Source organism: Dreissena polymorpha, chromosome 4 (genome assembly GCF_020536995.1).
Source record: "Dreissena polymorpha isolate Duluth1 chromosome 4, UMN_Dpol_1.0, whole genome shotgun sequence".
In the NCBI taxonomy this organism is placed as follows: domain Eukaryota; kingdom Metazoa; phylum Mollusca; class Bivalvia; order Myida; family Dreissenidae; genus Dreissena; species Dreissena polymorpha.
The window spans coordinates 128,960,955-128,976,025 of record NC_068358.1 but is presented as its reverse complement, the minus strand read 5'-3'; the positions used below and the strand labels follow the sequence as shown (position 1 = coordinate 128,976,025).

Genomic DNA, 15,071 nt, shown 5'->3' with positions numbered 1-15,071 from the left:
AAATTGAACCCTATTATGCTGCACAAAAGTATATATTTTACCCCTATAATTCCCTTTTTAATATAAGCTTTCTTTTGAAAAAAGAAAAGAATACATTTGGACAAATTTTGAATAAGTGAGAAGCATTTCTGTAAATAATCCAAGAAATTCATCAAACTAACTAAGAGCATAATCTTATTTACCATTTGCACAAGTTATATGATAAATGTTTAATAAAAAAAGGAGAATGAATTTATTTTTTTTTTGCATTTTCACCTGGCTAATTGTATCTACTAGTCAGGTTGTGTCTATGTATTGATGAACATGTGCCAATAGGCTGTCAATTCCCAGTGAACAAAGAAATCAATAGCCTATAATAGCAGCATACCTGACTTGAGAACTATTGATTTCTGCCTGCTTCAGGCTCCTGTTACTAAGCAATCTGTGACAGTATTCTCCCCTTCTTTTATCTGCCTGAGCCACAGAGTCACACAGGTAAATTGATAATCAATGAAAGTACATGTCGATAATTTCATTTGAATGTTTTCACTGTTTGATTAGGGATTTCAATATTTTTTTTTTAAACCATAAGGTCAATAAACTGGCACTTGAAATTTTCAGGGATCAAATAAAATTTTAATTTGTAATAACTGTACATCTGAAGTTATTTCTTTTTTCATATTTGTTAAATAGTCTGCACATGTTGTTACACATAATCGTAAGTAAAATTCAACACAGAAACAGATATTGTATTACGGTAAACAATTTTGCAGTTAGCTTCTTGATAACATTTGCATCTTAGTGCAAGGCAGATTATTTGTTAAAATTTTGAATGCCTGCATTCTGCTTCAATTAGAATCCCATTTATATATTGGAAGAAATCTGAATATGGTTAACTTAATATGTTTAATTTAAACATGCACATTATTAATCATTACAGTGTCCGACAAATCCATTGCCCGGAGCCCGGGGGCTACCGAAATTTTTCATCAGGCTACTGAAATTTTCCAGCTGACGCCCGCCGGGCTACTATAAATCTATAAGAGCGGTAGCCCGGTTTATTGACAGACATACGTAGAATAAACACGCTGACCATGTGTTTGTACACTGTGTATTGCTTATAATCCGATAACAAAGTGCAATCAATTATCTAATCAGTCACCGATCACTTGCGGTAATGTCTTAAACAGTAACAGTGTATTTTAATCATCCAATCAGAATCAAAATTTGTCGTCTGCTAATAATATAATGAGAGCCGGTTGGATAGTTGGCGCACATGATGCAACATCATTTCGCAGTTTGGAATTCTTTGTTTACCGCAACAATGAGTAATAGCGACAACGTTTTTGATGTCGTTAAATATCGAAGGACGCCAAACATTAAATAAATCAAAACAATAGCGGATTCTTCAAAACGGTAACGAAACCGAAAATGAATATTAATGACAACTTTGTGAACGCGGTTAACACCTGCTAATTAGTTTGCATTGTCAATTAATAATTGGATTAATCGCCTGTTTATCAATAATCCCATATATACCCGATTTATATTTTTGGGTGGGTAATATAGACAATAAGAGTCATAAACACAAACGTTTGAAATTTTCTAAAGTGTCAAATGAATATCGGCATATGGTTCTATTTAAAGATATGATGAAATAAGCTCCCAATCAGGACCGTTGTATTGCAACATGCGTAAATAACCTGCCACGGTTTGCACGCGTTGTGTACAGCTATTTTAGGTTACAAAATTCTACATTTAAGAAATGAATTTCTTTGTCCTGATAAAAAGCGTGCAAAAATTGGCGTGGGTGTATTTATTTGTAAATAAAAAAATTCGTAGCGAGTACAACATTGAGATCATTTAATTTCCATTAAAAGTTTCGTTGTGAATTTTAACTAAAGTACCGGGATATATCGCGAATTATTTGGCATTGACATTTTCTCTTAATAAAATATCATGTAAACACGAGTTCCTTCATTATTGAAACAATTATTGTATTGTGTACTGACTGCACACAAGTTTCGTAACATACGGATGAAATACGTAAATTCGGATAGTACTTAAAGTCGGACACAAGTAAATAAATGCTTTAATACTCTTGATTTCTTGAAACTCAGTATTTGTTGTTAAAAAGGGCAATTGCATTGATTAACACCATACGAGTCAATCGTATTGATCATCTAAACGCTTTATTCACGTTTACGACTTAACGTGCTGTCCGAATTTAAGTACACATACATGTGCACATACATGTAATATCTACATGTAGTATCTGTTTTTCTTTGGTACATTTACATTTAAGTACACGGTGCATGTACTGTAACATTAATTTACGATATTGACTACATGTACATCAGACTACTTGCTGTTTTATGTATATGTATGTATACATATTATGTATATCTAAATGAAGAAATAAAATAAAGATGAAAACCTGCCTCTTATCATTTTGTAGGAAAATTTTATGGGCTACCAAATATTTTTATTGGTAGCCCAGTGGGCTACCTGAAAAATAAGAAATTTGTCGGACACTGATCATTATGCATCCTTTTCAACTGTTCATTTATTTGGTAATTTCATGTTATTTAAAAGAATTCTGGAGCTTCAAAAGGGTCCAAATACTTGTGTACCAAATTCTACTATACATTTCCCCTGATACCTTATCTGGAAAAGAATTTTCAATAATTACAGTGTTTTACATCAATATTAAATTTTAGGGGTCCCTAGGAATGGTTTGATAAATATCATAGGACCCTGCATTTTTGCATTCTTTTTCTTCTGCATTAGCATGGTCTGCAGGGATTTCAATAGACACAGAATACTGCGTTTTGACGTGAGAATTTGAAAATGACTCAATTTCGACCCGACCTATTTTTCTGCTATGTGTTAATTTGACGCATCGAAAATTTGACCAATGCATCTGTTTACATCTGGAGTTTCATGGTGATAAATCCCGCTATACTCCTTATTGAGATTCATGTCCAAGTATTAGCAACTCGGTCTGTACATCGAGAGGACCCCCATGCGCAGTTTATCTTATCTCTTTCGATAAGCATGTCACTGTCTACAGACTGCGTGCGCACTAACTGGGTCTTGATCAGCGTTCTAGATAAGATGCGTATCAGCGTAATATACCCATTAGAAAAATCAAGATACGTTCAATTTATCATTTCCATGCGTACATTAAAGCAAGTTAATCTGGACTAACGCAAATGATGTAAATTCTCTGCGTACAACGTAAACAAAAATATAAACAGCTGATTATCTTTCGCCAAAATATGAGACTGGTTATCGTAAAAATTAGAGCAAATTTGTGCGCCGGATTGTAGAAATAGTTAGCCAGTCGGTATATATACTCTGTATCATCTAAATGCATGGTAAATTCAGTATTGCTTTTTTTAACAGACAGTCAATGTGTTTATTTACATGAAGAGTTCAGCATAGCTTCTTCAAAGCCAAAACAAATTACTTCTCAAAGTAAAATTGATTCTTTTTACACAGCAAAAGTTGTATCGATTAAAACATTTTACTGCCTATACGGAATTATTTAATTATCCCCACGCTTTTTGAAAAAAAGGTGGGGATATTGTGGTTATCTCCGCCGTCCGTCCGTCCGTCCGTCTGTCTGTCCGTCCGTCCTGGCCACTATCTCCTCCTACACTAAAAGCACTAGAACCTTGAAACTTACACACATGGTAGCTATGAGCATATGTGCGACCCTGCACTATTTGGAATTTTGATCTGACCCCTGGGTCAAAAGTTATAGCGGTTGGGGTGGGGCCGCGTCAGAAATTATCACTCATTTTTTAGATTATTTTACATTTACTTCTTTATTTCTACACCGATTTACTTCAAATTGATACTGGACCTCTCTTATGACAATACGGTCAATCTCAACCATGCATGGCCCCATTCCCAACCCTTGGGCGCCCCGCCCACATAGGCCACACCCACAAAAAATTTCCATTTACTATAATTTTTTCATTTCTACACGGATTCACTTCAAATTGATACTGAACTTTTGTTATGACATTAGGGTCAATCTCAACTATGCATGGCCCCAATCCCAACCCTGGGGCGCCCGCCCACATAGGCCACACCCACCAAAAAATTCCATTTACTATAAAAAATTTTTAGGTTATTTTACATTAACTTCTTCATTTCTACACTGATTCACTTCAAATTGATACTGAACCTCTCTTATGACAAAACGGTCAAACTCAACTATGCATGGCCCCGTTGCCAACCCTGGGGCGCCACGCCCACATAGACCACACCCGCCCAAAATTGCCTTTTACTATAATTTCTTCATTAATACACTGATTCACTTCAAATTGATACTGAACCTCTCTTATGACAATACGGTCAATCTCAACTATGCATGGCCCCATTACCAACCCTGGGGCACCCCGCCCACATAGGCCACACCCTCCCAAAATTGCCTTTTACTATAACTTCTTTTATTTTTACACCCATTCACTTCTAATTGATACTGAACTTCTCTTATGACAATACAGTCAATCTCAACTATGCATGGCCCCATGATCAACCCTGGGGCGCCCTTGGGTCAAACATGCGGCGTGGGGATACGCGTCGGCCTCTGCCGCGCCATTTCTAGTTTCCTCTGTTTTCAACTCAAAAAGGACACACTTAAAAGCTAATAAAACAACGGTTGGCAAACACTTTTTCCGTGGCTCACCTGCCTATAAAGCAAGGACAGTTAAACAACAAAAACACTTTCAGAAACTGTACTATGAAGGAATACACATAGTTAATGGTTTATTGTGTTTTACATGATTAAAGTAGTGTGTCTGTACCCGGCTATATTCTTGTTTTACTTTAAGCAAATTACCCTTTAAGCAAGGCAAAATTTGACCATTTACCCCCATGCTTTGATAAGTGGGGGTATTTACCCCCATGGGTGAAAAATTATCTATAACGTTGCTTGATTGGTCATTGTCGTCTCTGGTACTTACCATACTACTTATATGAACCCCGGGTACTCTTTAAGTATACTTATATGTACCCTGGGTACAGTAATTATACTTAAACCAGGGCCCTTGCTTCACTTTGGGGGATTGGGGCCCTTAGAGTTGGGAATTTCGCATCGTTTTGGGCGAAAAGGGGAATTTTAGAAGATGTTTTCACCAACCATTCAACACTTAAAATTGCTTCATTTTTTTCATGTAAATTACATAAATATACATTTAATCAAAGGTTAATAGCATTATACCAGCTGGCAACATAGGTATAAAAGTAAAACAAGAGGGCCATGATGGTCCTGAATAGCTCACCTGACTAACCAAATACAATCCCAACCCAGATTTCATCAAGATAAACATTCTGACCAAATTTCATAAAGATTAGATGAAAACTGTGACCTCTATTGTCTACACAAGGTTTTTCTATTATTTGACCTAGTGACCTAGTTTTTGACCCCAGGTGACCCAAATACAATCCCAAACCAGATTTATCAAGATAAACATTATGAACAAATTTTATAAAGCAGTGTTTTTTTTCACCTATAGGGGAATGGTGGCGGGGCACGTCCAAAGGGGAAAAACGCGTCGTTTTTTTAGGAAAAGGGGAAATTTTAAAATTCACTCTTTTATATGTAATGATATTTGTTATATGAATACACATGTATGTATGAATGTAATAGTCACAGCTGAATGTCTCTGTCCTTTTTCTTAAATAAACATCAATGATTTTTTCAACACTAGTTTCAGACAGTTCAGCCGTCATTCACAGTCTCAGTTTTCCAAGCCAATTTGAGTCTACCCTGGTAATTGGGATTTTTTAAATCGATAAAATGGCAAATTTGAGCATTTTTTTCCAATAAAATGTACCATATTGGAATGTTTTTATCAACAAATATTGACACATAAGGCGTTTTCCAGGCCATTTTGTTAAAAAAAAGCAATCAATGTGAAAAGTCCACTGATTTTGGAAAAACTAATTTAATATAACTCTTTATAATAATAGAAAATCATATTAATTATAGTCATATACTTTGTTAGTTGTTTATGAAATAAATTTGAGATATATTTATCATAAGACAGTTGTTTATAATTTTTTATATTTTTTTTACTTTTGGAGGGGATTTTTTCTACAAAAGTAGGGAAAAATATATACTCTTCTTTGAGGGGAACGGGGCCCAATATTGGCCCCTAAATTGCCATAAAAAAACACTGTAAAGATTGGATGAAAACTGTTACCTCTATTGTCTACACAAGGTTTTTCTATTATTTGACCTTGTGACCTAGTTTTTGACCCTAGATGACCCAAATACAATCCCAACCAAGATTTCTTCAAGATAAACATTTTGACCAAATTTCATAAATATTGGATGAAAACTGTGACCTTTATTGTCTATACAAGGTTTTTCTATTATTTGACCTAGTTTTTGACCTAGTGACCTAGTTTTTGACCCCAGATGACCCAAATTCAATCATAACCAAGATTTCATCAAGATAAACATTCTGACCAAATTTCATAAAGATTGGATGAAAACTGTGACCTGTACTGTCTACACAAATTATTGACGGTTTTTCTATTATTTGACATAGTGACCTAGTTTTTTACCTCAGATGACCCAAATACAATCCCAACACAGATTTCATAAAGATAAACATTCTGACCAAATTTCATAAAGATTGGAAGAAAACTGCTACCTCTATTGTCTACACAAGGTTTTTCTATTATTTGACCTAGTTTTTGACCCCCAGATGACCCAAATACAATTCCAACCCAGACTTTATTAAGATAAACATTCTGACCAAATTTCATAAAGATTGGATGAAAACTGTGACCCCTACTGTCTACACAATGTTTTTCTACTATTTGACCTAGTTTTTGACCTAGTTTTTTACCCCAGATGACCCGATTACAATCCCAACCCAGATTTCATCAAGATAAACATTCTAACCAAATTTCATAAAGATTGGATGAAAACTGTGACCTCTACTGTCGTGTGTATGTTGTAGTTAATGTCGTTCCCGCGTCTTCACGACTACATTTGGTATCGACCTGCCCCTGTGATGTTTCAGGGGAGACAATCTCCAGATAAATTCTTGTTCTGGACGCCTCTGCCAAGAGAGTGCAAGCATCGCTCTGCCTTTATGGCCCCTCTCGCTGTCACCAGCTGTCGTCTTCATCCCCGAGACGGTTTCCCCAGCGCGTTGAGCGCACTAGGTACCGCCGCCCCGGGGTCCCTCTTTAAAGCCACACCCTCGATGTTCATTGGTTCCCTTCCATAACGAAGGAACCCCGAGTCCGTCCCGTATGTCCTTCCACTGGTGGTCCTGCTGTCCCGCCGTACCCATCCCTCTACAGACGGGACCTCTGGACCGGTACGGGCAGGCGAGCTCTTGACGATAAACAGCGGATTGGTCAGATCCGCTGCATCCTGGAGAAGACAGCAGTCTCAGCAGTGAAGAAGACGTCCGGCTCAAGCGACGGACTCAGCTGGATTTGCTGAGCCATCCGCAGAAGATCAAAGCGCGAGAATCAATCTTCTGCAGGCGGCTCCTGGCCTCGGTCGCAACGAGCACGCTCCAGCTGCTGACCGAGTGACCTCTTCTGTCTACACAAGGTTTTTCTATTATTTGACCTAGTTTTTGACCCCAGATGACCCAAATACAATCCCAACCCAGATTTTATCAAGATAAACATTCTGACCAAATTTCATAAAGATTGGATGAAAACTGCGACCTCTATTGTCTACACAAGGTTTTTCTATTATTTGACCTATTATGTGACATAGTGACCTAGTTTTTGACCCCAGATGAGCCAAATACAATCCCAACCCAGATTTTATCAAGATAAACATTCTGACCAAATTTCATAAAGATTGGATGAAAACTGTGACCTCTACTGTCTACACAAAGTAATTGTTGACGGATACACGCACGCACGCACATACGGACGTCGGACATCACACGGTCACATAAGCTCACCATGTCACTTCGTGCCAGGTAAGCTAAAATTAATAATAATAAAACAAGAGATGTGTTTGTCAGAAACACAATGCCCCCTATTTAGCGTTTTTCCTCACCACTTTAGGAATGGTACCGGTACCGGTCAAATTGGGAAAATTAGCGGCATTTTCATCCAAATTGGGAAACTTATTGATTATGCTAGAAACGTTTTAAAACTTGTACAAATAATAAGCATATTGACATCAATGTGGTGAGTGACTTCAAACAGAATCATGTTTCTTTTACCACTCAACAATTAGCTTATTAAACTTAACACTCTTTATAACTGGAACTGCGCTTGATGGTATGATATCAGTCTTAATAGGGACTTGTAGCCTCAGGTACCGTAGGATAGTCTGCCTCTCATTGAAACGCGTTTGCGTCAGTAGACGTGACCATCGATGAAACGCTGCTATTATCAATATCTGACAACTATGCACTGGACTCGATATTTAATACATATTCAGGGTTCCCCAAAACCGTCGGTCCGCCGGTCCTGACCGGTAAATTTTTCTAAGGACCGACAAGTGATTTAAGATAATCGGTCCGACTGACCGACACAATCGGATGAAAAATGGTTTCAAAAAGATCACTCAAAGTGTATAATATGCTATTGGATTATTAGAAGGTAAATGCTTTTTGTTCAACTTCTGTCAAAATCCTTTTTTTCTTACCTTCATTTTGATGTTTTGATGTTTAAAGTTGGATTAGAATTGACTATCACATGGGAGTTCAAAATCAACGGTCTTTGTTAAAAAAAAGCAGCCGAGTGCGTCCGCCATTTTATTTGTTCCATTTAATTTCTCCACAACAAAAAACGCGTGGACACTTGTTTCAACAGGCATTTGTGAGCATTTCTGTTAAAAAAATTCATTATTATATTGTTCTGGGAAGGATATATTTTAATTTACACACCAACAATTTCTAAAATCAAAATTAGATTTTTCACCCGATGTACTATATTTCGGATATTTTAAAAATTTGGACATAAGGTTATTTATGTTTTGATTTGTTGTTGATAGTTTGTAGCAATATGTTTTGTGTTATTTCAGACAACAAGAATGGATGGTGGTAATTATCATGGTTCTTTCTATCAAGAAATAGGTGACATTCATTTAATTGAACCTGGAAATCAACCACCTCAGCTAAGAGAATATATTTTAACAACTAAGGTGTTGTTTAAGAACATGTGAAATCGGCTTATAAACAGAAATTGAAGTCATCCAAAGTAGTGTGAATGGCTGTGTGCAATTAAGTCAAATTTGATTGGATGTCACCCTAACTTTTCAAGAACATGGATTTGTAGAGCTGTGCAGGCTTAAAAACAGTTTGACAAAAAGAAGTCTAAAAAAAATACCTTTGGTTTATATGTGGTTTATTATAAATATAATAATTGTTTAATTATATCGACTGTGGACATGTTTTTATTGTATTTTAATGTGATCAAAACCAATTAACATCAAAAAGGTACTCTCTTTTGTTGTGTTTTGCCGTAATAGTTTAGTCGGACAGTGGGACTGACAGAAACTGATTCGGAATGACAAAAATTTCAAGTCTGTCAGTCCGAATGACTGACAGATTTTTCAAGTTTTGGGGAACCCTGCATATTCCCCAATTTTTAATGCGCTTACCAAGAAGAATTTGATTGACAGCTGGAAAAATCAATATTGGCCACTCGCTGAGAAATTCATTGATAACAGCAGCTCTTAGGCGGAGTTAACGGACTGAATGGCCCGATTTACTGTTGACATTTGTATGTGTTGTGTACTAGTATTAGCAAAAAGCGTACATGCAGATTATTAGTGCTGCAACAATATACCGGTATATCGGTATATATCGCAATACGCAATCCGCATATTGTATTGCGATACGATTTTCATCATACCGGTACGAAAATTTTACAAAAATTCATTCACATTTCGTCCAGAAAAGCCATCCGAAATAATGATAACAAGGTAAACAAAACAAAGCAGTGTAAATATTTTTTTTCGTAAAAATAGCATTCTGAAAAGTATATTATACGGAGTAACGTTGTTACATCGGAGCATTCGTTCGACGCTTTTGAACAGATTATCGTTGAATTAATTGCGCACAGCTGTAAATGTTTCGTTCGATTCTGAATTGAGCATTATTAAATTTGTAATCCAAATTTCGGAAATACGCTTCAAAATTTTAATGCTAATGCGACAATAAAAAATTATAGTGTCAAATAAAAAGTGCTTTATCCTTTGTCTCAATAAAAAGCGCGCGAAAATTATACAGACATGTAGGACGTCGCATGGAAAGTATGGGTGTATTTAGTGTTGTATAAAAATGGGAACATCACGTCAGGTGAATTACGGGGGTTCAGTGGAAAAAAAACGCCCGGGTTGGACGTTATTTCATCACATCTTTAAATAGTAACAAATGCCAAAATGTATTTGATACTTAAATTTTTTTTCGAATGTTTGTGTTTCTTGTTATTCTTGAGCACATTTACCGGTATATAGTAAATATTTACCAAAATTTGCTTTAAAACTGGAATATACGGGATAATCGGGTAATTGGCAAGTTATAATTTTGGTACAAGTTAGCAATATATTGCGATATATTGCAATACGGGTTTTTGAACTGACAATATATTGCAATACGGTTTTTGGCGTATTGTTGCAGCACTACAGATTATCGGACGTCAAACATTTGCATAAAGGACTTACAACTGCCGTTTTCGTGTGTAATTTACACCTGGACATCCACTAACGGAAGCGCTGATAAACAATAACGTTTTATGGTAATTGGTATTGCGTTTTACATCATCGGATTTGGGCGGGGATACAACTCAAGTACAGCCCAAAGTCGACCGGGTACGTTTAAGTATATTTACCGTACCCGGGGTAATGTAAGTATTCTTAAGAGTAGTACTGAGTACCCCGGGAACCAAGTAGTTCCGAGCCGACAATGACCAATCTAGCCTCCCTGGGCACATGCATATGGGTTAAGAACAGGACCTTAGAATTATGGTTAACAATAAAAAATAAAATAGTTACTGCGGAAACACCTATGATTAATTCAGGGCTTTTTTCCTTCCTTGAGACTGGCCGTGGATAGAGCTGCAATGATTCGATCCGATTCATCGAAAATCGATTCGAAATGCTTCAATTCGAGTACGATAGCAAACCTACCAAATTCGATTTGATTCTTTAACATATATACATAGATACGTAAAGCACGCTGTATTCTGACAATTGATACGGGAAGGTGAAGGTTTTATCTTTACCTGTAATTACGACGCGCGCGATTGGTTGCTTATTACTTTAGTCATCCAATCAAGAAGTGCGTTACGGTCTACTTTCGGAAAAAGCGTCAAAATGGCTGAACAAGTTGTTGCCAACAAATTGAAATTATCAGAAGCGCCTAAGAAGCTAAAATCAAAAGTGTGGCAGTATTTTGGGTTTCGGGATGGTAGCCCTACCGATAAAGCAAAGTGCAAACTGTGCTTCATGGATGTGTCGTCACTAAGTCCGGCTCAACCACTAATCTGATGCAACATGTCAAATGCAAACATAACGTTGATTTAGCAAGACTAAGAGGTCGCACAAGTGCAACTACTGAAGTCGCGAGTCAGAAAAGTAGTTCTATTTCTGTTGGAATTTTGTTAAGTTTATTAGAGAATGTGATTTGTCCTACAGGTAACAGGTCAGGGCCCTCAATCTGTCAAATCCACGGCCGAAATTCGGCCGCATTCTTCCCCCTGAGAAGTATACTTTCTCCCCCCCCCCCCCCCAAAAAATTTTTTTATTTATTGATAGGTGTCTCATGATTATTATATCTCAATTCTATTTTAATTTAATCTTGCCAAGCATACTAAATTATGAAATAAGCAATGAATATAGTGTAAACATGTACAAGCGTAATAATTAGAAAGTAAGTTAAAAATCCCCCAAAAAGGGAAACGCCGCGAAAATTCCCCCTGCTATGGGTAGCGACCCGCTTCCCCTAAAATGGACTGAGGGCCCTGCAGGTGATGCTGTCATGGCACAATGGTAGACATGCTTAGAGCGGTTTTGGGTAAAAGTATAATAGTGATAGTACTACCATTCAACTGATTCCAGATACGTTCTTATAATTATTTATTAATTTTTTATATTATTGTGTAATCAACACAATCTTCAAGTGAGAAGTTTTTATATTAAAATTCCTAATTTGCTATTCTTTCTTATATGTTTTATTGAAATCACATTTGAACAGAAATATTAACTTTGAGGCATAAGAGTGAATATGTGATAAAACTAGGTTTGAAGATGAATTGAATCGAAAAAATCGTTATAGGAGTGTCTGAAATCGAATCGAGCTGTTGGTGAATCGTTGCAGCTCTAGCCGTGGACCAACATGTTGACATTGACAATTCACAAATCTAACACGACCCAGAGTTTTCTTTGCAAAAATGGCTGTTTAAATCTCTAAAAACAAACATTTTGTGATCAAAATTGCCAAAAACTGCCATTTCACAATTCATAAATACGTTTAGTTTCACCGTTTTTCATTCTAAATTTTCACATTTTGTTTACTTATTGTTTAACTGATGTCGCTTGTTTTAATCGATTACAAACGTGAATAGATTACAATTTTGAAACAGCTGCAATCGATGGATAAGCGGCTGATCAACCTCACCATTAAACAGATCAACCCCACCATTAAACAAACAAAATGGCGTCTTGAAACTCGCGTTGCTATGTTAAAAAGACTAAAACAATCAAATAATCCAGATTTATTGCTATTCGAGATTACAATAAAGAAACAAAAGAATTACACAGTGTTTTTACAATGCACTATTAAAACGGACATGAATTAAATTATACGGAGTCATTTAAAAAATTTCTGAAAGCACATCAGTGTATATCAGTCACTAATTTTTATTCATTACATAAGTTAACAGTGCTCCAGCTAGAATTTGAAAAGGGCAGGGTGGCTTTTTTGTCAAAAGGGCACTTTCGACGCGCAGTATTTTGTGAAAAGGGCACTTTCGACGCGCAGTATTTTGTGAAAAGGGCACGTTCGAGCGCGCGGGTGTTTCTGGAATGCTTTTATTTGCATGTTAATTTATATGTTATAAATAATTGTATTATTCCCATTATTATTAAACCATTCAAATATAATGTCTACAATGAGGATTAAACTAATTACAATGAATTAAGAGATTTATGAATTATCATTATGTAAAAAAAAAAAAAAAAAAAATTTTTTTTTTTTTTTTTGAGGGGGGGGGGGGGGGGGGGCAGGGCGGAGGTTCGGGGGGCAGGGCGGAGGTTCGGGGGGGGCAGGGCGCGGCGCCCTTCGATTTAGGCCTAGCAGGAGCACTGAGTTAATTAAGCCAGAGAAGATATGGACAGGGGTTAGGCTTTTCAATGGTTTTAGATAGAGATTACCATTTGGAATATTGTTGATTGAACTATGAATGATTACAATATGATTTTAAATTTTTAATGCATTATTTACAGACATTTCTATATGATGCAAGGATTTAAAATGCTTTAACATAGTATACTAATTCTTAAACAAGGCAATATCACAATTTGTACAAGTTCACAACTTGTTTTTCACAATTTTGAGAAGTTCGCTACTAATTTATTTCACAATTTTGAAAAGTTCGCCACTCATTTATGATTTTTCAAAGTGAGGGGTCCAGGGCCGCTTCACAAAATCAGGAAAAACGCTCCGAGACAATATCCTGTACATGTAATAATTCATTGGACCTCATGCTATGTACACCTGATTTGACTTTCGCATTGTTTGTAATATATTTTTTGATTTCGTTCCTCGTGGTCATGCGGCACTGCGTGTGTTTAGATTTGGAGTCGTACTTTCGATTTCCGGGCATGGACATTTTGCCATTGTATAGTCTACTTTAAGGCAATAATCGTGCTTAACGATTGTGTTATAATGCTTTCTATCATTTCGAAAGAACAACACGAAATATATATAAATACCAAATAGTTCTGGGGTGGAGAAGATTTTTCCGTTCGAATCGATTTTTTTTACAAAATGGCGGTGGCGTGTTAAAATTGCCTCAAAGTGACAATAACCCCAACGATAATATGAATGGCATTGAATGGCTATTTACCAATGATTCGTGTAAGCTATCCAAAACCCAAGACGACTCTGGAAATAGGTCTGGCCCTGGATGAATACGTCGAAGATATGTCTTTAACTCGACGATGGGGAGTGCGAGTTTCTTCCAGGCAGGCACAGTTTTAACAAAGAAATAATTTGTAAAGATAACAGTTTTTGCTGGAATTATTTGGAAGCACTGGGGGGGGGGGGATAATTTGTCATTTACTTGCTTACACACTTTGTTCTGATGGATATAGTCCTACTTTTATTTAGCCTTAATTGTACGTGGAGGCCTTCGTTGCTAAAAAATGCGTTGATTGGAAATGGCCGGTACGTGCCTTTTCAACACCTTTCACAAGAGCGTCAACACGTGGGTAGGTCGTCTATTTTGGAGTGGGTTTAGGTACATCTAATGTAACATGTCGGTGATACAACCAGGCTGTCTGGATGGGTATTCTCTGGGGATGAACTTTGTGTTTGATCGCTGTCCTAGAACTGTCCATTGAGAAACGCCGGAGCCTACTGGTTTCTCCCCGTCAACAACCACACACATTTCTAGGCGGTTTTGAATAAGTTTGAGATCAATGAGAGGAAACTTACCTCGGATTCCATAGTTCTCGAGTTTCATAAGCAAGCATTGGACCGTGTCGAAGGCCCTGCCTTCCACTGTGATGGTTTCGACTTGTTGTTTTTTTATTATAAAAGTTATGAAAATTGTGAGTTTTTACTACAAGTTGTGTTTCACACGAATACCCTGAGCGAAAGCCGTGATTAATTAAGGTGTGAACTTTGTATTTATCGAGATATTTTAGTATGTGATGGCAGAAGATGGTGCTCGAGAAGTTTTGAAGAAACCACTGGTAAGGGATACAGGGCGTTTAATTCTCCGCTGCGTGACCGTCGCCCCTTCTTGTAGACGTTGACATCTCTCCAATCTTCCAGAAGTTCTCCCGTGTATTGCTGGAATATAGCGGGGTAATCGAAGATGCTAGTTGCGTAGCCAAATACCCGAAGAACTAC

General features: G+C 36.9%; 1 protein-coding gene across 5 annotated transcripts in view; it reads right to left on the bottom strand.

Annotated features, from left to right (window-relative positions):
• Positions 1-14,018, bottom strand: part of LOC127876455 (heterogeneous nuclear ribonucleoprotein K-like) — a 54,539-nt gene extending 40,521 nt beyond the window's left edge. For all 5 annotated transcript variants that reach the window (XR_008047870.1, XM_052421751.1, XM_052421750.1 and 2 more), the window contains exon 1: positions 13,928-14,018. The gene's annotated coding sequence lies outside the window, so the exon portion shown is untranslated. The remainder of the gene's footprint in view (positions 1-13,927) is intronic.
• Between the last annotated feature and the right edge of the window lie 1,053 nt (positions 14,019-15,071).